This window comes from Triturus cristatus, chromosome 8, assembly GCF_964204655.1.
Source record: "Triturus cristatus chromosome 8, aTriCri1.1, whole genome shotgun sequence".
Classification (NCBI taxonomy): domain Eukaryota; kingdom Metazoa; phylum Chordata; class Amphibia; order Caudata; family Salamandridae; genus Triturus; species Triturus cristatus.
Genome location: NC_140591.1, coordinates 678,396,799 through 678,420,277, shown reverse-complemented (window position 1 = coordinate 678,420,277; position 23,479 = coordinate 678,396,799).

Genomic DNA, 23,479 nt, shown 5'->3' with positions numbered 1-23,479 from the left:
GTGATTGGATTTCGAATGGAAAAATAAATGTCTGGAAAAGTGAAAAAAGAAAAGAATGAGAAAACTGAACGATGTAGAGAAATGCGATTTTACAATAATTTTTTAAAAATTGTATATTTATTTTAAGTTGCAGTAGATAACACTTTCCCTAATGCTACACCATCCTTTAGTCATGAAATAAAATTCAGAATTCTGCAAATGTAACCATAATTAAATTGTTTTTTTTTCAACATTAGCAATGAGATAGCTAGTCTAATATATTGAAGGTTAAGAAACCATCATGAAAATAAATACCTTGTTTTGTAGAACTTGCTTTTCGGGATGAGGCTTCGGAGGATGATTTGGTCTGTTGGTTCTAGATTTAACGTGTGTGGTGGAAAGAATCTTTCTGTAAGGAATCAAATTGTTGTCTTTTGAAAAAAAAGAGGATAAAAAAAAAATTAACGTTGGTTTGAAATGTAAAATCTGAGTATATTTAAATTAATAATGACATACAATATAACTAATACTACATGACACTGTACTAACCAATGCACCTTCCTGTAGTTGAAATAGAGATATGTACCCCTACACTATAAAAAAATCTCCCTAATGTTGCACCTTCCTGGAGTAGAAATAGTATATTGTTACTCTAAACTATCCATTATTTTTCTAATTTGGTACGTTAGAGGAGTAATAAAAGCAAAAGGAAGGTTTAAAAATGTATAGTAAAAATAATACTGAAAAGGTAACATACCTTTTTCTGTTATTGCTTGTTTTCGTGCCTTTAAGTTAATGCTTGCAGCAGGATAAAGTTTTTTTTTTGTACAGATGTACTCTGGGGAAAAAAAAAGTTGAATAAATTAATGTTCCTTAGCCAACGTTGGTTGGAAAAAAAATACAATTTATAAACAATTTGATATATGACAAAGGAGTATGAGTAACAATTGGTGAAAGAAAACATATTACACATTTAATGCATTTTTCAAAAAAAAAAAAAGGTTAATCCGATACTATCACTAAATTACTAAAATGCAGAATATTCTAGGACTTTGAATAGAAATAGTTGCCCTAGTAATATGAATCGCTTTTTCAGATGTAGTACCCAACTGAAGTTTTATTAGTAATTGTTACTCCTGCATCATGGTATTTTTTCGTTTATGATGTAGTGAGATTGAGGTTTAAAAAAAGAACACCATTGCCATACATCACTTTAGGTAATTTTTAAAAATATGTTTTACCATTACAAATAAATTACATTTACCTTCACAATTTTATATGTCAGTCGTTTACGTGGTGGTGATGCTCAATTAGGTACACCTGTTGTTGAATCTCAATATATTCCGAGTTTCTGTTTTTGGAAAATAAAATACTTGTTTTAAGTTGGTGTGTATTTTTAGTGATAATTAATTAGAAACAGTACATTTTCAAAGTTATTATTAATTATTTTAATTAAATTTTTTTTTGGGTTAAGAAAATATATTTTCCTCAAAAACAACGTTTAAAATTATTATAATGACTTACTAGTAGTTGCTCTATTGTAATGTTTTTACGAATGAATTCCGTGCTCTCTCTGAGGAGGTCGCAGTGGAGGTGACAGAGGGTCAGCTTTTCACGTCTGGTCTCTCTGCTAGTTGATAATCAACTGAGTGCAAAATGGTGTCTTCCTTGTATTTATAAGTTTTACTCTGTGTCACTATTAATTTTTTTAAAAACTGCGTTTGTTGTGTTTTTTTAAATGCTTTGTTTTACTGTGGAAAATGATAATTTAAAAATGCTTTTTAAAAAATATTGTTTTCATTCATTTGCTCCGTTTTGGCATCCATTTTGGAACATGTCTTTTGGTATTGTTTACATAGAAACTGTGGTAGGACAAGTTTTACAAGTGAGATGGTTAAAATGGCGCCTATGTGTATGTGTGTTTTACTCTGTTTACTTACTTTCCGATTTATTCATCTTAAAAATTGTGTTAGTACTGTTGTTTTAACTATCGTTCTTTTTGTTAATCTTTGAAATGTGTGAAAACGGAATTTATTTGGGGATTTTGAGTATTAATTTTAATACTCGAGTATTAATTTTAATACTCGAGTATTAATTTGGTTAAGCATTTCAGTAGATTTACGCTCAGTTGTTCTCCACATTTTAATACACTTCCCCACCCTAAAACCCCTAATTTCCCTGCATCCCGTGCCAGATTTTATTGTACTTTTAATTTAAAAAAAAAAAAAAATCGCGTTGTAATGGTATGCGTTGTAATAGATTTCGTTGTAACAGCACTTTTCAGTATTTTAATAGGTTTTGCGTTGTAAGAGTATTCGTTGTAAAGTAATGCGTTGTAGTAGTACTTGCGTTGTAAAAAATGCGTTGTAAAGGTATGCGTTGTAATAGCATGCGTTGTAACGTCATACATCCTGCATTTTGGCCTGAACAGCCTTCCTCAGACGCCGTTACAACTGGATGGTGCCAACTCCCTCCTTCATTTATTGATACGGTGCTCCCATTGGTGGGAGAGCAGCTGATCCTGTTCAACTTTCGGCAGCTTTGATAAAATGCGAGACCACAACTCCCAGAATGCAATATCTTGGCAAGTGCGTTGACAGGGAACATGAAATTCTCAATGAACGCTGAAATTCCGTGTGAAGGGGGGGGCATGTAGTGGCAGGACCCTTCCTCAAATTATAGTGTCGGGGCTCCCTTGGGTCCCCAATGCCCCAGCCACAAGTTCAAAACAAGCCGGGCCGTGGAGAGCCCTACAGTGATCGCTCTCTCCCATGCAGTCATGGTCCGCCACCTGACAGCAGCCTCAGACTTGGTCTGTTCTCGTGGCGGTCCCGGTAATCACCAATACCTTGGTATACACAAAGTTTAATGCCAGTAACATTCGGGACTCTTGGCAGTACGGGTCCTTGTACCGCGTTTCTGGCTTACGCAGAAAATATCACAAAAGAGACCACCAGTTGCGGAATGACCCAAGGACACAGCGGGGATTCTTTCGGGATTCCTTTATTCACAAATTGTGCAGCGTTATGCATTTCGGCCTAAACAGCCTTCCTCAGACGCCGTTACAACTGGATGGTACCAACTCCCTCCTTCATTTATTGATACAGTGCTCCCATTGGAGGGAGAGCAGCTGACCCTGTTCAACTTTCGGCAGCTGTGATCAAATACGAGACCACAACTCCCAGAATGCAATATCTTGGCAAGTGAGTTGACAGGGAAGATGACATTCTCAATGAACGCTGCAATTCTGTGTGAAAGGGGGGGCATGTAGTGGCAGGAACCATCCTCAAATTATAGTGTCGGGGCACCCTCGGGTCCCCAACGCCCCAGCCACAAGTTAAAAACAAGCCAAGCCGTGGAGAGTGCTACAGTGAAGCCTCTCTCCCATGCAGTCATGGTCTGCCACCTGACAGCAGCCTCAGACTTGGTCCATTCTCATGGCGGTCCTGGTAATAACCAATCCCTTGTTATACACAAAGTTCAATGCCAGTAACATCCGGGACTCTTGGCAGGACGGGTCCTTGTGCCGCATTTCTGGCTTACGCGGCAAATATCACAAAGGAGACCATTCGTTGCGGAATGACGGTAAATAGACATAATATCGAAAAAATAATATCGAACAACAAGAATATCGAAGTGAAAATATCGAGATAACATTAATATCGAAGTGTAGAATATCGAGGTAAGTAATATCGTTTTGTGTGTGTTTAGTAAAATATCGAAGTATGAAATATCGATGTAGTAATATCGTTTGAAGATAATATCGATTGAATAGTTTTGTTAGAAATATCGAAATATAATATATATATTGTTTAAAATGTGTATTTAGTGTATATTGAATAAGTAAATTGTTTAATTATATGTATAAATACTTAATTAATGTTTAAAATATAATTAATAGTGTTAAGTAATTTATTGTATGATATGTTTTAGGAGCGGGATGTTGGGTTATTAGGGGATAAGGGTGGGGAGTGTTTTAAAAATATTAGTGTAAAATCAGATAATAATTTAAAAATATTAAAGAATAAATAATTATGAATAGTAAATTGTAATGAAATTTCTAAATTAAATATTTATAATTTAGAAAATAAAAAAGAAATTATATATATTTTTTAGGAGCGGGATGTTGGGTTATTAGGGGATAAGGGTGGGGAGTGTTTTAAAAATATTAGTGTAAAATTAGATAATAATTTAAAAATATTAAATAATAAATAATTATGAATAGTAAATTGTAATGAAATTTCTAAATTAAATATTTATAATTTTGAAAATAAAAAAGAAATTATATATATTTTTTAGGAGCGGGATGTTGGGTTATTAGGGGAGAAGGGTGGGGAGTGTTTTAAAAATGTTATTGTAAAATCAGATAATAATGTAAAAATATTTAATATTCAAGATTTCGAAATTTCAAAATTTAAAAAAAAATTCGAAATTATATAATTAGAAATTATAATGACATTTTAATTTTGTTTTATGAGTGGGATGTAGTGTTATTAGTGTATAAGGGCGGGGAGTGTATTAAAAAGATTACTGTAAAATTGGATAATAAGTTATAAATATTAATACTAAAGAATTATAAATGTTAAAATTTGAATGTAATTTTGACAATGTTTAAAACAAAATTTCAAAATAATTACGAAATTATTTTTTTGTTTCATGGTTGGGAATTTGGGTTATTAGGGTGTAAGGGTGTGGATAGTATTTTAATAATTATTACAAAATTATAGATTAATAAATAAATTTTTAATTGGGAATAATTTAAATTTGTGAACATTTTATGTCAAAATCTAATTATATAATTTATATTGGAAATTATAATTTCAATATTTATGTTGTATTTATGGGTGGGATGTGGGTATATTAGGGGAGAAGGGTGGGTATTAATTTTTAAAAATAATAGTGTAAACATAGATCATAAAACAAATCAATTTATTAGTAAATATTGTGAAATCTAAAATTAAAAAAAAAAAAAAATTAAATAATTGTATATTTGCAATTTATATGGAAAACATATTGTACATATTTTTTTTTGAATTAGGGTTAATTTGGGATAGGGGTGGGTATTGTAACTATAGTATTGTTAAATTTTATAGTTTTTAAATGATATCTCATAGTTAATAAATGTAGATTATTAATATTTTAAGTGATGTTATAACCAGCACCTTGTCTCAGTTTGATCTTTCTGGAGTGGGAATATTAAATTAAATTGGGTTAGTGTCCAGCACCTTCCCTGAGTTTATGTTAACTGGAGTGGGAATAGTAAATTAGATAGGGTTACTGTCCAGCACCTTCTCTGAATTTATGTTAACTGGAGTGGGAATAGTAAATTATTTAGGGTTAGTGTCCAGCACCTTTCCTGACTTTATGTTAACTGGAGTGGGAATAGTAAATTATATAGGGTTACTGTCCAGCACCTTTCTTGAGTTTATGTTAACTGGAGTTGGAATAGTAAATTATATAGGGTTACTGTCCAGCACCTTTCCTGACTTAATGTTAACTGGAGTGGGAATATTAAATTATATAGGGTTACTATATAGCACCTTCCTTGACTTTATGTTAACTGGAGTGGGAATAGTAAATTATATAGGGTTACTGGCCAGCACCTTTCCTGAGTTTATGTTAACTGGAGTGGGAATAGTAAATTATATAGGTTTACTGCCCAGCACCTTCCTTGACTTTATGTTAACTGGAGTGGGAATAGTAAATTATATAGGGTTACTGTCCAGCACATTCTCTGAATTTATGTTAATTGGAGTGGGAATAGTAAATTATATAGGGTTACTGTCCAGCACCTTTCTTGGGTTTATGTTAACTGGAGTGGGAATAGTAAATTATCTAGGGTTACTGTCCAGCACCTTTCCTGACTTAATGTTAACTGGAGTGGGAATATTACATTATATAGGGTTACTATATAGCACCTTCCTTGATTTTATGTTAATTGGAGTGGGAATAGTAAATTATATAGCTTTACTGTCCAGCACCTTCCTTGACTTTATGTTAACTGGAGTGGGAATAGTAAATTAGATAGGGTTACTGGCCAGCACCTTCCTTGACTTTATGTTAACTGGAGTGGGAATAGTAAATTATATAGGGTTACTGTCCAGCACATTCTCTGAATTTATGTTAATTGGAGTGGGAATAGTAAATTATATAGGGTTACTGTCCAGCACCTTTCTTGGGTTTATGTTAACTGGAGTGGGAATAGTAAATTATATAGGGTTACTGTCCAGCACCTTTCCTGACTTAATGTTAACTGGAGTGGGAATATTAAATTATATAGGGTTACTATATAGCACCTTCCTTGATTTTATGTTAACTGGAGTGGGAATAGTAAATTATATAGCTTTACTGTCCAGCACCTTCCTTGACTTTATGTTAACTGGAGTGGGAATAGTAAATTAGATAGGGTTACTGGCCAGCACCTTTCCTGAGTTTATGTTAACTGGAGTGGGAATAGTAAATTATATAGGGTTAGTGTCCAGCATCTTCTCTGACTTTATGTTAATTGGAGTGGGAATAGTAAATTATATAGGGTTACTGTCCACCACCTTCTCAGAATTTATGTTAACTGGAGTGGGAATAGTAAATTATATAGGGTTACTGTCCAGCATTTTCCCTGAATTTATGTTAAGTAGAGTGGGAATAGTAAATTATATAGGGTTACTGTCCAGCACCTTCCTTGACTTTATGTTAACTGGAGTGGGAATAGTAAATTATATAGGGTTACTGTCCAGCACCTTCCTTGACTTTATGTTAACTGGAGTGGGAATAGTAAATTATATAGGGTTACTGTCCAGCACCTTCCTTGACTTTATGTTAACTGGAGTAGGAATAGTAAATTATATAGGGTTACTGTCCAGCACCTTCCTTGACTTTATGTTAACTGGAGTGGGAATAGTAAATTATATAGGGTTACTGTCCAGCACCTTTCTTGACTTTATGTTAACTGGAGTGGGAATAGTAAATTATATAGGGTTACTGTCCAGCACCTTTCTTGACTTTATGTTAACTGGAGTGGGAATAGTAAATGATATAGGGTTACTGTCCAGCACCTCTCATGACTTTATGTTAACTGGAGTGGGAATAGTAAATTATATAGGGTTAGTGTCCAGCAGTTTTCCTAACTTTAATGTAGGTGAAATGGGAATAGTAATTTGTATAGGGTTAGTGTGCTGAATGTATATGTATTGTGTTATTGAAGTATGTTTTTGGATTTAAGGTTGGAAAAAAATGTGATTATTTACATTTTTAAACAATTAAATTAGCTATTTTATATATGTAAGAGTTATAAATTATGAAATCCAATGACACATTTTATATTTTTATATAAGCTTTATTTTTGTTGAACAAAGTAGACAGATTATTTTTTTTTATTTACAGAATGGAGTATACATTAGAAGACATACAGCAAATATGCATTCATTTGTGTCTTTTTGAAATGTTTTAAGGAAAATAAAATGTATTGATATTATCACATTTTATAACAGAAGTATTGATAATTACAAAAATACATACATAACATTTATTACTTTGTAACATTGTTTGCAAATAAACATATTCTTACAGTATTCATATAATAATGTTTTTGTTGCCTATATACATAAAAAAAAACAGTGCATATTTAATTTCTGAAGAATATTGTTTCATTTTTATTTTGTTGTTGTACATAATTAGTACATGACAAAAAGTATATTTTTATGCTATGTATTTTTAATGATGATTAATAATATTATTGTAGGAAATGTTAATATTATTAATTTTTATATTTGATAATTATATGAAAACAATTGTTTTTCAACATGTACATTTAGAAAATAAATTTTAAATAATATAAACATTTTATTATAGTTTGTACAGTTGTGAAAAAAAATTACTGTATTAGAATCATAATAATAATGTATTTATAATTATTATGAATATAATTTTTAAAGGTATTGTTTATTATAAAATAATTTTCAAAATATTTTGATACATTTATGTTATATTTATATATGATTATAATGTTTTAATTTATTTACACTGATTTAAGTAGGGATTTTCATTTGAATGGGAATATTTTGTAACCGCTTCATGTTATTTTGGGTCATTTTGGACTGAGGAAGCTCGCGGTTGGAAGCTGCGTCGCGTTGAGCAAGGTAAGGGGTGTTTTAAGTATTAAGTGTTATTAAATACTTATGTTTAGGGTAGTTAGGATGTTTATAGTGTATTGATAGATAATTTAAAATGTTTTGGGTGTTTTTGACGTGTTAGTAATGATTTAGTTACGTCTGGTTGTTTACTGGTTGTGACGTAGTTTTCGAAGTAAATATTGTGATTAAATATGTGTTGTTTTGAAATGATGTAATTGTATTTATTAAATGTATTTGGGTGTGATTGTGTGGGTGGGTATGTTTTGTTCTGTTTTTCAGGTAAATGTTGATCGATGTTTTTTCGAAGACCAAGACGCGTTTTTTTTTTTTAAAGTGTGTGTTACTTGATTTAAGTAATATTGTTAACACACTTTTTAAATTTTTACGGGATTTCATGGAGCGTTTCTTTTGATTTTTCACTTCTTTTCGGGTTTTTGAGGGTTTGGATATTATGATGGAAAGAGAGACGTTATTTGTTTGTTTTTTTTACAGTGTGTTTTAGTTAATGAAACTAATAAAGTTATCACACTGTTTTTTTCACCGGGATTTCCAGGAGCGTTTGTCACTATTTTGACCTATTTTTCGGGTTTTTGAGGGTTTCACGTTTTGGGATTTGTCGAGGATGGATTTACATTGGATGTGTAGATTTTTTCATTTTTGGTGGCGCAAATTTTTTATTATTACTATGGATCGACATAGAAATGGAAGGAGTCTTACTTGGTGGAATTCATCTTGTATGGCTACATCAATGGTAAGTTATATTTTGTTATAATTTGGGTGGGAAATGTTATTATAGTTTATTGTTATATATATTATATTTACAGAAATAATATTTAATTGTACATATATATTTCCTATATGAAAATGAAATGTATCTGACAATTATATATTATTTTGGAAAATATAGTATTAATATATGATTGCAATTGTTTATTGTATTGACCTATTTCATTTATTAGCTGTGTGTATGTTAATTATAAAATGCTTTTGGCTATTAGTGATAGGTAGTCTAGGCCACTTGTTGATGGGTATAGGTTTACTTGACTTTGTAGTAGATCAAACATTTGTTTGGTTTGTTTAGTTAATTTAGGACCTATTTGAGTAACAGATTGTTGCATCCGTAATTCTTGGTAGCTTTGTTCTTTTTGTAGAGATTCCAGGAGTTTTTGTAGGGTAGGTTTCCCTCTGCTTGTAGTTGCTTGGAAGGCATTATGCCATCCTTCAACACTATTGTTTGTTTTGGATTGTTTATTTAAGGTACTCAGGTATACATTCCACCAAGGAATGTGGAACTTTGGTTGTCTTCTATGTCCTGATCGATGTAATCTTCCCACCCAGGTGTCCTCAAAGTAGTCTAGGAGTTGGCTTAATTTGTCTTCGTTCTTTTTGTAATAGGGACTTTCAATTAGAATATTATAGTGTTCTGCTACATCTGTTACAGGTACGTATGCTAGTGCTATTAGTTTTTTAACCTGGTAGGCAAAAGTACTATCTGTAGCATATTGTACACTTAGGGTGGACTTTTGCAGATGTCTCCATAGACTCTGGTTAAAATGATAATAGCAACCTTGGATTGCTGTGTGTGGATATTTTTTTAGTATTGAATTGATCATGGCTAATTCGAAATCAATAATTATTTTTTGTGGGAAATAATTATTGGTTTCTTCTTTAATTTTGGTTAATATTTCTATGTATGTTGTTTGCTGTTTATTTGGTAAGAGGGCATAGATGAATGGAATGTTAGAATGTTGGTACAATCCATGCACTGTGTACAGCTGGTAAAATGGTTTTGGACAAACTTTAAAAGTTCCATCCATCATCCAAGTGTCACATTGTTGTAATTTCACTAAATTGTTTGCAGTAGCAAACATAATTATTCTTTTCTCAGGAGATTTGTTGTCAAAAAAAATAAATGGTTCATTACTGTGAGTTATGCTTAATTCTGGGGGAATGATTACTGTTTCAAATGTTTTAGGGGTAGGTAAAGTTTTGGTAGTTAGTTTTTTTTGTCTAGCTATAGTTCTTTTTAAACTATCAATTGGGGGTAATTGTGCTGATGCATGGTGTGGTATTTTTATTAATTGTTCTTTGAGTATTTGGGTGGTGGGTTTATCAGTGCTAGTACTTGCTTCTTTAATGTTTTCAAGAGCATTTCTAACTTCTATCTCTGTAATATTGGGGGGGTGATTATGTTCTTTTACAGAAAGAACAGTGGTTTCTTTTGTAATAGCTCTACCATAGCATTTGTTTGAGTAGTATTTGCTACATTTCCAAAACATTTTCAGACCACTTTGTTTTTCTTGTGTATATACATAACCCATATAACATAACAACATTTTATTTTTTTGAGACGTTATAAATTCTGCACCTTCAGTCATGTTGTTCTGTATTATGCTAAGGGAGAGGAAAAAATATGTTGTAAATATAAACAATGTTATAGATATTTTAAATATATTTACTTTTTAGTGAATATACTTACATAGTATAATTTGATGTGTTGAAAGATGTTAATTAGCTGACTTCAAGCTTTCAGTTTAATCTTGGAGATAGATTTTCTGTTGATAATAGAAAGAAATGTGTTAATAGTTGGATACATTTTTTTGAATGTGCTACTGTTTTAAGGGGAAAGTAACATTCTGGCTGCGTATTTTAGGCTGTTTAATGATTGAGGTTTATATACTTACTTATTTCTTTGGTGCAGTAGGTGATTGCGTAGAAGGTAGTTTTGGATGGTTCAGTGGTTTTCTGTAGAGGAGACAAATAAGGAATAAATATTTTTTAGAATTATTTTTTTAATTAATAGTTGTAGGTGGGTAGGAAAAAGTAAAACAATACTTACATTGATTAATATTAGAGTTGTGGGGATGTCCAAAATATTTCTGTCTTTTTAGAAGGTATCTAGAGAGGCGAAATGAATGTAATTAAATGAAGTGTAGTACATTCATTTATAGAAATAGTTTCAGCTGTAGCATTCTAGATTAGTTGCTTTATAAATAGAGTTTAACTTACTTTCTGTAGTTGTTAAGTTTTCTTTAGGATTGTAATTCTTCTTTCAGGAAACAGTTGAGTAGAGTTTCGTCTTATTTCTTCTTTTCAGTTTGTAGTGTGAAAGAGATGTTGAAATGTAGTGTTTTTATAGTGTGCAATTAATTAGTTGCTTCATTTCATTGGTTTAATTTGAAATGTGAGCATGTCATTGGTCCACCTTAATTGTTTTTTTCTTTTCCGGCTGTTTGTTTCCTTGTAAGGGAAACGCTAATTTGCTACTTATTAGTAGTAAGTCATTGTTTATTTGTAGTATTAAATGCTTTAAAGATATTTTTAAATGTGGTTTAATGCATGTATAATAATTATAAAATTATTTATGTAGTGAAATGTATTCATATTGTTTATGGAATGTTTATTTTTAAATGTATAAACATTTTTTACATAGTCGATATTGTGAAATATTCTATATTTTGGTTGTCTATATTTCTGGTTTCGATAATTTTGTCATTTACATAGTCATTTAAGAGTAGACGATAATTTTGTTAACGATATTTTTAAATTCGATATAATGATATACGATATTTTGTTAAGACGATATTGTGTACTCGATATTTTTGTACTTTCTTTAATAAGTATGGTGAGTCGATAATATTGTAGTCGATAATTTTGCAACGATATTTTAAGTAGTCGATATTTTGGTAATCGATATTATGTCAGTGATCCAGAATGACCTAAGGACGCAGCGAGGATTCTTTCGGGAGTCCTTTATTCACAAATTGTGCAGCGTTATGCATTTTGGCCTGAACAGCCTTCCTCAGACGCCGTTACAACTGGATGGTGCCAACCCCCTCCTTCATTTATTGATAAGGTGCTCCCTTTGGTGGGAGAGCTGCTGACCCTGTTCAACTTTTGGCAGCTGTGATCAAATGCGAGACCTCAACTCCCAGAATGCAATAACTTGGCAAGTGCGTTGACAGGGAAGTTGAAATTTTCAATGAACGCTGCAATTCTGTGTGAAGGGGGGGGCCATGTAGTGGCAGGAACCATCCTCAAATTATAGTGTTGGGCCCCCTCGGGTCCCCAACGCCCCTGCCACAAGTTCAAAACAAGCCGGGCCGTGGAGAATGCTACAGTGAACCCTCTCTCTCATGCAGTCACGGTCTGCCACCTGACAGCAGCCTCAGACTTGGTCCGTTCTCGTGGCGGTCCCGGTAATCACCAATCCCTTGGTATACACAAAGTTCAATGCCAGTAACATCCAAGATTCTTGGCAGGACGGGTTTCTGGCTTACGCTGTACATATATATAGACTGAACTCCTGAGGCGGAAGCCGGGAGCAACGAGCGAACCCTTTGAAAAATTGATTTTACTGTGTATTATCCGTGTACTATTTTGTGTGCTTGCGCACTTTTAAAGAAACTTACTTTGGCAATATTCTCGCTATTACCCCTTCCCCGCACAGCTGATCTGAACGCTGTCGCGGGCCGCCATTTCTTGCCACGTCATTCCGGGGAAGCCTGGTGAGGCCACGCCCCCTTCATCACGGGCCACGCCCCCCCCGCTTTAAAACGCGCCAAATTGCAGGCGCCAGCAGATAGACTGAACTCCTGAGGCGGAAGCCGGGAGCAACGAGCGAACCCTTTGAAAAATTGATTTTACTGTGTATTATCCGTGTACTATTTTGTGTGCTTGCGCACTTTTAAAGAAACTTACTTTGGCAATATTCTCGCTATTACCCCTTCCCCGCACAGCTGATCTGAACGCTGTCGCGGGCCGCCATTTCTTGCCACGTCATTCCGGGGAAGCCTGGTGAGGCCACGCCCCCTTCATCACGGGCCACGCCCCTTCCTGTTTTCCACCTACATAAACCATGTGCCTTCCACGGCCGCGCAGCGGACGGGCGCAGCGGGCGCGCCGGCAGCGCGCCGAAGGCGCGCCAAAGGCAAGCCCGTCTGCGCCCGTCCGCGCCAGGACGGGCCTGAGGGCATGCCATGCCGCCCAGCCTATTACATATTCCCCCCAAGCACTCAGAGAACTTCAGCACACCGTCACTCTACCATCCCCTACGACTTTGCATCGCATTACGTCAGCAGGCCTCTCGCGCCCTAACCAACTCCTCCCCAAGGGCCGTATACCCTTAGCATTGCCACCAGCGAACACTACATCCCTCAGGGTATCCTATCTTAATACCCGCTCACTGGTGAAGCACTCTGAGGATATTTTTATCCTGCTAACCAGCTCGAACCCTGACATGCTTTTACTGACAGAAACATGGCTTACCTCAGAGTCCATGCCGGATATTCTGGAAGCCCTCCCCCCGATTACTACATCCTTCGCGCCGACCGCCCTGGCGACCGGCCTGGGGGTGGAGTAGCGGCCATTATCTCCAAGCGCCTGATATCCTTATCCTCTTACTCCCTTCCGTTACCTGAGGTGGAGAACCTAATTATCAGCGTGCAAACGGACGTTGGTCCCCTCACTTTCCTTCTACTTTATCGGCCCCCACACCCCATGCCATCTTTTCCCACCATTCTTAGTGAACAACTGTCTTCCCTTCTTATATCGCACTCCCACCTCGCCATTTTTGGCGATCTGAATTACTGGTTTGGCGACAGTCACGCCGGCCCTCATGCTACTGAGCTTTTTGAGACGCTTAAAAGTCTGAACCTTGTCCAACATGTCTCCGAACCCACTCACATCAAGGGACATGTTTTGGACCAGATCTGGACCTGCAACCTGGAGTTGTCCCCACCAGTCATACGTCCGTGTGCCTGGTCTGACCATCACTTGGTAGACACCATCATCACGGCTGCTGTTCAGGCCCCTGCTCCCTTGATGGCCGGCGGCCTTGCCCGCAAATGGAGTTCATATGACTCCCAGGGATTTCTTACTGCCCTGGCTGACTCCTGCCCGGCGATCTCTGACCCTATTGATACGGATAGGCTAGAACATAACGTGGCCACCTTGCTTGAGTCGGCCAGCGATCTGTTTGCCCCCTTGGTCAAATTCCCCTGTACCAGACACAGGAACTCTCACAGATGGTTTTCCGACGACCTCAAAGCCCGGAAACTCAAAACTCGCCAGTTGGAACGCATCTGGAGACATGATTATTCTGACCTAGCCAAACAATCTTACCTGACTGCCCGTAAAGAATTTAAGACAGCTATCCGTTCAGCAAAAACCGAACACTTCGCCAGTAGGATCTCTCTGGCAGCTAACAAATCTAAGGAGGTGTTCAGAGTTTTGAACGAGTTAACCACAGACGACAGGACCCTACCTGCCCAGACCCCTACTCAGGAGGCCTGTGACACCCTGAACTCATTCTTTTTAGAAAAAATTTCCACAATTAAAAAATCCATTCCTTCACTCCCCCAACTGTCACTACCGGATATATCCCTTAACAACCCATTGTCCTTCACTTCTTTCCCGGCTCTAGGCTCTTCTTCTCTGGCGGAACTAGCCACTCGTGTAAAATCCGGCTCCCCAAATGACTGCTGCCCACCGTCTGTTTTGCGGAGCATATGTCTCAATTTACCTGACAGTATCCTACATCTCCTTAATAGCTCCCTCAGTAGCGGCATCTGCCCCACTTCCTTCAAGGAAGCCATCCTGGTACCCTTACTAAAAAAACCTGGCGCCGACATGTTGGAGCCATCGAACTACCGCCCCATCTCCCTTCTCCCTTATTTCTCTAAACTTATGGAGGCTCACGTCACTCGCTGCCTGTCCAGGTTTATAGAATCCTCTGGCTACCTTGTACCAACTCAGGCCGGCTTCAGACCCGCCCATTCTACTGAAGCCGTTATCCTGGCAGTCCTTGACACACTCAGAGGCAACGCGGACGCGGGAAAACCCCAAGCCCTCGTCCTACTGGATCTGTCGGCCGCGTTCGACACGGTGGATCATGACATCCTTCTCCACCGTGTCGGGCAGGCGGGCATCCAGGGCGTTGCTTTTGAGTGGGTCAGGTCCTTTCTTACGGGGAGACCACAGGCGGTCCGCCTTGGCCCCTACACTGCTAAAAAAACTCTCACATCCTGTGGTGTTCCCCAAGGCTCTTCCCTCTCCCCGCTCCTCTTTAATCTTTACCTCCGACCACTTATTCAATCACTTCTGAAATGGGACATCGTCACTTATAACTACGCTGACGATCTCCAGATCATCTTCCCCCTCAACTCACCAAATGCCATCAAAACTTTTCATGGAGCCATGACTCATATCCAACTCTGGATGAACCAGAACCAATTGAAGCTGAACCCCGGTAAAACTGAGCTCCTACTTCCTGGACTCAGTTCCACCTACTGGGGTCCACAGTTCTGGCCTCCAGAGTTCGGCTCCCCCCCCGTCCCTGCAAAAACAGTAAAAAGTCTAGGTGTCATCATTGACACCGAGCTTTCTCTCAGGGCTCAGGTGGGAGCGGTGGTTTCCTCCTGTATGTTTCAACTTCGGAGGATCCGCAAAATCCGCCACTTTCTTCCCCCGGCAGCACTCACCCAAACTGTTATCTCGCTGGTACTTTCCCGTCTGGATTTTTCCAACGCCATCTATCACGGTCTACCACAATACCTGACTCAACGCCTCCAAATCGTCCAGAACCAGGCTGCCCGCTTGATCCATGGAACACCCAGATGGCAATCAGCTAAACCTTTGCTTGTGAATTTGCACTGGCTCCCGGTCGAGCGAAGGGCTGCCTTCAAGGTGGCTTGTCTTACCTTCAAGGCACTTCACTGCCCTTCCCCTGCTTTCCTGAAATCTACCATCCACCCTTACTGTCCTACACGCCATCTTCGATCCGCCCACCTTGACTTGTTGATCATCCCCAGGGGCAAAACTAAGAGACTCGGCGGACGCCGGTTCTCCCAGTTGGCCCCTGGACTCTGGAACACCCCCCCTCTTTCTATCAAATCCTGCTCTTCTTTTCTCAACTTTAGGAAAATGCTAAAAACTTATCTTTTCCCTACCCCCACGTAGATTCTGTTACCTCTACCTCCTCCTCACTCTGTTCTGTCTACCAGCGCCAGGAAGCTTCGGTGTCAGTGCGCTTTACAAGCAACACTTAACATAACATATCTTTCTACTGGGTTTCTATCCTCAAGTTAGGGCATCTATGTGTATGGAGTATTTTGCTATCTGCGCAAGCTTACCTATTTATGACACCAAAACTCATAAAAGACACTTATATATTCCCAATGACTAAAGAGATATGAGATAGGTGTGCGGCAACTTCTATTCTAAATATAGTACAACCCTTTTAAAAATACTAGCATTTGTTTCTATTTTTTCTATGTGTTAGGTCCTAGGATTGACAGTGGTAACATACGGGTTCTTGTCAAGGATCATGCTCACGATCATCCTCTATATTCTATAAGGAATGCAAGTTACTATCAATCAGGTAACAAATAATGATAGTGAAGGTCTTTATCAGTGAGTCCAACTTGATTGAAGCGCACATCCTGAGAAAAATGCATCTGCACACAAAAATGTGACGTCACAGTGCCACTATGAGGTTTCGGCAGCACAAAATGTCTTGAATTTAAAACAACTGCATCCCACTTGTGAAACTCATCAACAAGGAATGTGGAGTCTGAAGTAAGTGCCATGTGGTAAGGGGGAGAACAGCGCAGAAAATGTTCATATACTGTCCCATTTTAGAAATACAAAGAGGACAACTTTTGTTACCTCTTTAATAAAAACAATCACCAACATCTCTGTTTTGCTACTTTTATTACCAGTGAGTGACTACATAGAGTCATCTCCTTCCCATATCCGGAAGGACTATTAATTTTAAATTTTAGGGTGAGTATGACTTCATCTTGCTGCTTGCCACAACACGCACAGTATTCAATAGGGCTATGTGCTAGCACTGCTTGCCGTGTATGGCTGGGTTCCATGTGCCATAAAATATTGCATGCCTGCTAGTATGGTATGCAAATTTAATCTCACATTTTGTTGACAAATATTTATGTATTTGCCATAACAGGATTATCAATACACTCTGGATTCAAGTGAGTATTCTGTATGCTTGACATGAATGATTGATAAAAGTATTTTAGTGCCCCTTTGAAGTTATGAATAGCATAACATTTACACTGCAGACCCAGTAGTAAACAATAGGGAATCATGCCATTACAAAAGACACTGACCTACACAGCAGAGTTGTTGGCTGAAACATGTTGACAGTGAATGGATGTGGGGGATATTTAAGGGCTTATTTGAAAGATTTATATAGCGCTGGCTAGACCCGGAGTTATCAGAGCGCTTTACATGAGTATCAGACCATAGTTGCAGGTTACATTGTTACAAAGGTTACACAGTTATTAGAGCATAGCTACATAGTTATATGTTAGGTCGAGACAAAAAATAAGGACATATGCATAAGGAAAAAAGCAGGCAAGGGGAGAGAATCAGGGGAGAGGAGGTAGAAGCAGGGTAAGTAGACAGCGAATAAAGGAGGGAAAGAGGAGGGGGAGAGGGAGGGGGAGAGACACAGCATGAACGAAGAGGGGGAGGGTGACGGGGGCACAAACCGGTAGATAAGTAAAAGCTGCGTCCAAAGTCCAGTAAGCTGTGATCCCAGGGAAAGTGGTAGCATTCCCCCAACTCCATTGAGAGAGGCTCTCTTTATGCAGTGGACTCTCTCAGAGGGGTCTCTGAGACTCCAAGGCCTACCTACTGGATCCTTCCCCAAAAAGGGGAGTGGGAGTGCTTTGGTAAGGGGCGCCATACCATACCTCAACTGTGAGTGGCTCCCTTGGTGCTGTGAACTCTCTCAGAGGGATCACTGAGACTCCAGAGTATAAGTAATTGGATCTTTCCCCAACAAGGGGAGAAGGAGAGCTTAGTTAAAGGGCACAAGGGACAGGGGGCTAGGCAGTGTAGCAGGCAAGGGGAGAGATTAAGGGGAGAGGGGATAGGAGCAGAGGAAGTAGACAAAGAATGAAAGAGGGAAAGCGGTAGGGGAGGGTGAGAGAGAGCATGAAAGGGGGGAGGGTGAAGGGGGGAAAAACGGTAAACAGGTAAAAACCTTGTCCAAGGTCCGGTAAGCTGTGATCCCAGAAGTGGTAACATTCCCTCATCTCTGCTGCATGAGGCTCCCTTTGCACAGTTGACTCTCTCTGAAGGGTCTCTGAGACTCCAAGGCCTACCTACTGGATCCTTCCCCAACAAGGGGAGAGGAAGTGTTTTGGTAAGGGGCGCCATACCATGCCTCAGGTGTGCGTGGTTCCCTTGATGCTGTGGACTCTCTCAGAGGGGTCACTGATACTCCAGAGTAAGAGTATTGGATCTGTCCCCAACAAGGGGAGAAGGAGTGCTTAGTCAAAGGGCAACAAGGGACAGGGGGCGAGGAGGCAGGTCGGAACTGGCAGGTCAACAGAGGGGTAACAAACGGCAAAAGAAAACTCTACTACATATACTAGTGGTTAGAGTTGTAACTATGCAAAATAGTAAATTCACTCAGGGTTCCATTTTCACAACGATTAGGCTAAAAACGATTGTATATTACTTTTCAACAGAGGGAACGGAGAAATAAGACATCCAAGGGAGTAGAGAGAGGGAGGGGAGGGAGACGAGATAGGTGATAAGAGAGACAGGGGCCTAGGGAGAAAGAGATAAGGAGGTCCAGCCGAGGAGCAATGTCTGAGGGTCGGCAGGATGAAGTCCAACGGACCGAGGGAGAGGACAAGAAAACAACAAAATGGTGGCTCCATTCGCGATCCACCATTTTGCGCCGTCATTTCCTAGACACATCACTGGACCGTCACTCTGAGGCATCTCCAACTATGCGGTGATAGGACAAACTAACCAGTCACATGTGTTGGATAAATGTGGAAGAACAAACTCCAAGGAGGCAATCTGTGTCTATAAATCCTCAGAGGGAAGGCAGTTCAGGCAGGCCATTTCACACAAAAATCCCCAGAGGGTAGTCAGTTCAGGCAGGCCATTTCATACAAGGCCATATCGGAAATATTCACCACCAACAATGCGGAAATGGGGCAAACAATGCAGGCCATGAGTATAATATATAGGAAGAACACACTCCAAGATGGCCGCCAATGCTGGGAAGGAACATGCCCCTCTCTCTCTTTCCATGCCCAGCAGTACACAGCAAGCCCATTTCTGTTTCCATGACTGGCAGTACCTAGTGCTTATGGAGGGGGCACCCTTCATCAGCTCCCATGGGAGGAGGCCAAAATGGATGCCAAACCTCCACCAAAACACAATTAGAGGCTAACAAAATGGGTGCACGTTATGTAAACCACTAAACTCAAGGGTCACCTAGCGAGCCAGGACAGAGGGGCATATCCAGGGATATTAGAGTTTAGTTACAGCTGAGTTAGAGTTTGGCAAAGAGGGTATTCCATTTCAGTTACAAATTGAAGGTCATGCCCACTTTATTTACAGGGTGCAGGCCATAAGTATGTCAGCCGTGGAACCTATTCACCAATTTAGAGTAGGGGGTTTAATGGAAAGATTTTATTTTCCCTTACTGCCATTAAATTCATAGCAATTAGGGGCAGTAAAAATGTTTAAATGACCTCTGCATAATGAAGGAACACTCACATTGTGTGGATGGAATTGGTTTTCCTTTTTTCAAAAACCAAATCCCAAAGTAACAATCAAGATAAAAGTTTGATGGCAGCCATCATATTTTTAACTCATTCACCGGAACCACAGTAACAGAGGTTCCTGTCAATAATTAGAGTTCTCAGCAGGGCCAGCAGACAACTCTAAATGCTGAGCACCAGTACTCTGTCAGGGTGAAAGAAGGACTGACTTTGAGCCTGGCATATGGGTTTCTCCGTCACAACGGTGATGCATATCCCATCTGCCAAAATATAAATCCCATTTTATCCTATGGGATTCATTGTTTAGCAGACTGGTTATCGCGGTGACGGAGTAACCCATACACTGAAATCTAAATCAGGCCTAGAATCATTAATTTGCTTCCCTAATGATGGCTGATGTGGTGTTTTCTTTCTCTCACCAGGTTGAAGCTGCTACCTCAAATCCACATCAGGGATAGTGCCACAAACTTAGTCCTGATGACTAGATGTTGTTAAAGAAGCATATGTTAAAATCTTGCCTGGAACCAAGATGGACGGCTCTGTTCCAAGACATCTTAATTTCAACGCCTGCTGTTAAAAACACTGGAGTGCCGATTTGGTTGCATGCATCATATACACAGAAAAATGGCCAGCTGTGACAGCACCACCACAAAGAGCACCGCTGTGAGGAGCAGAGAGAAGCAAAGAAACTTGATTTGTTGCACCAGTCCAGGTTCCTAAAATATCATAAAGTTGAGTGGAAGCTCCTAAAGAAGAAAAAGATATGAGAGCTCAATGTGAAACAGTGGTTGAGACACAACGCAACAAATAGATGATCCAGGTGAAGGAGCAAGTACCAGATCACGAAGGCTTACACATGATAAGATCAAGTGTGTCAATTGAATGCCTACTCCAGACTACTGTTGAGGACAGAGAGTCAAGCAGTGTAAGTGACACAGAAGAAGATCAACAGAAACAAAGAAGGGAAAAACAAGTGAGAGCGCCTTGCTGAAGGTATTCTGCACCTGAACGCACCTACTACACAAAGCAAGTGTTGATGGGTCCGATTCACAGAACTAACTTAAGACAAAATCCTAAACTTACTACTTTTGGTATTCACAGAAGTTAGGATTTTGTCTTCAGTTTGTCTTAAGACAAACTTAAGACAGACTTAAGACAGACTTAAGACAGACTTAAGTTAGGATTTTGTCTTAAGTTTGTCTTAAATCTGTCTTAAGTTTGTCTTAAGTCTGTCTTAAGTCTGTCTTAAGTTTGTCTTAAGACAAAATTAAGACACAATCCTAACTTCTGTGAATACCAAAAGTAGTAAGTTTAGGATTTTGTCTTAAGTTAGTTCTGTGAATCGGCCCGACTATATCAGGGCAAGATTTATCTGACCTGAGATAAGTGTCAGAAATCAGGAAGGGTAGGCGCCTTCCTGGTGGTTAGTGACAGGGACTACATTTCCCAGGAGGCGGTTGTGGAGGAGGAGGAGTGGCTATATAACGGCCTGTTGCGCGCTGGCTAGCGTGCGTAATTCTCGGCTGGGAGAGTTCTGGCATGGTGGAAGCAATCTCGCGTTCCTTCATATTTGGATATGGATTGTTCTTCCTGATTTTGTAGGATTGCGGTTAGGGTACCGCTTTTCCGCTCTCTGCTGTGCACGGATCGGATTCTGGATTCCTCCGCTCTTCCAAAACTTGCAGCAGTCATCATGCGTCCAGCGGAGAAGGGTGTTGTTGGAAACCGAGTGCTGTCAAGATCGTTCTGCAGTGAGTCGAGCATTTTGGAGGACAGTTACGGTGTGCGGTGGTGAAATTGAACCATGCTTTCACCAATCTTGTGAGGTCGTAAAATATTTGCCTCCAATTAAATTATCTGACTATTTCAACATTCTTTCTTGCACCATTTTGTTGGTTTTCTATACGCTTACAGACTGGCGGTAAAACATTTATGGAAGGTAGTCAGAGGTATGACAATCCTTTGGCTCAGCTTCTTCATAGCTATGAGAAAATAGCTTTTGTGGGGTCCCTTTTTTATTTGGCATAGTGCAGAATTATTCTGCACTTTGTTTGTCACCATGCCATATCACAAATAGGTCATCTATAAAACAAACCCATTTTACTACATTCTTTGCCAATATGTCTACATATTTTTATTTTACGACCATCTCCTCCTACCATCCCATGTGGAGGCAGGCGTAACTCTGTGAAAAACTAGCGTCTATAGCTACGCCTCTCACCTGGTGATAAAACTGTTGCTGAAATAAAAAATAGTTATTATTCAAGCAAAATGTTGTGAGATCTATCAACACTTTGTTATGGGAGTGGATTTCTATTGGTCTCATGCCTAGAAAATGTTCAAGTGCTCTTATTCCATCATGGTGATGGATTGATGTATATAGGTTGCAAACATCCATTGATATTAGTAAATAGTCACTTTGACACTGAACACCATTCATCTGTTTTAAGAAGTCTGTGGTGTCCTGCATATATGATGGAAGAGCCATTGCAAAAATGAATAGATGTATATAGAAACATTTTCATTCAGGCTTTGTATTGCAGAAATAATAGGCCTGCCTGGTGGTTGTAAACTGTCCTCGTGAATTTTGGGGATAAACAATATCACAGGTATTACTGGGTAATCATTTTAAAAAACACTTAAGTTCATCATGATGAATTAAACCCTTACTTTTCCAAGCTAGTAGTTTAACAAAAAGTTTGTTCTGTGCTGTGTTTGTGACCTGCCTTTACTGAGTTTATAGCAGTTTTGATCTCCCAACTGCCTTAGTGCTTCCTCCATATACTGCTCCTTCGGCCAGATGACCATGTTGCCACCCTTATCCGAATTTCGCACTACAACTGAGTCACTGTCCCACAATTTTTTAATCATTTGCTGGTACTTGTAATGATGTTTGCTACGATTTCTGAGGTTGTTTTGTGTTTTAAAATTAAATTTCCTTATTTCTGATGTAATGATTTCATTGAAGGTGTCTATAGAGTCTCTGGGCATTACAGGCATTACAGGTGCGAATTTTGATTTGGGTTTGAATTTGGTAATTGGTGCAGCATTTATGTTGATTCCTTGCTGTCGCAGAAGAGATTGTGTGGACTCTACATTTGTTAGCTCATTTTCATCATTGTTCTGCAGCGCTTGGAGATCTCGTAATAAGCTGACATCTGAGGCTACCAATAAGGTAATAGTATTTTGCTGTGTCCCTGATTGTACTGATGTTGTAGCCTTATCTTGCCTCAGTTGATGGTATCTTTGTAACTTTAACTTTCGAATACATTTATAGACGTCAGCTCGTGTCTGGGGATAATTGAAATTGCTTTCAGGACAATATTTTAGCCCTAGCTCCAACAGTTGTCTTTCCGCTTCATCTAGATTAATATCTGATAGATTAATGTTGGTATTTGCATTCGATGTTACTTGAGCTACTTGTGACGCCACCCTGTTGTTCGGTTTTCTGTTTATTCTTGTTTTTGCGCCTTCTTCTCCTTCTCTTGCGTCGCTTTGCATTTCTCCTTTGTTTATATTGGGTTTTGCATTCCTGGGGCGAGGGTCTGTCGTCTTTCTTCCCTTAAAAAATTAAACTCTTCCCCTATTGTATGCTTTTTTAGTTGCTGTTTTGTCCCTCCTGTCGCTTTAGCATTGGGATCTGATACCAACTCTGTTTCTACAGAGGAACTTAATTCAGGGAGTGAGTACGCAGTATAAAATTCCCTGCTAGGGCCAGCTGCAGATCCTGCATCCATTCTTCTTATGCCTCCTTTTTGCGCTGCTTTAGCCGCATCATACTTGTGAGAAAAGGTGAATATTTGTCCTTGCTTATAA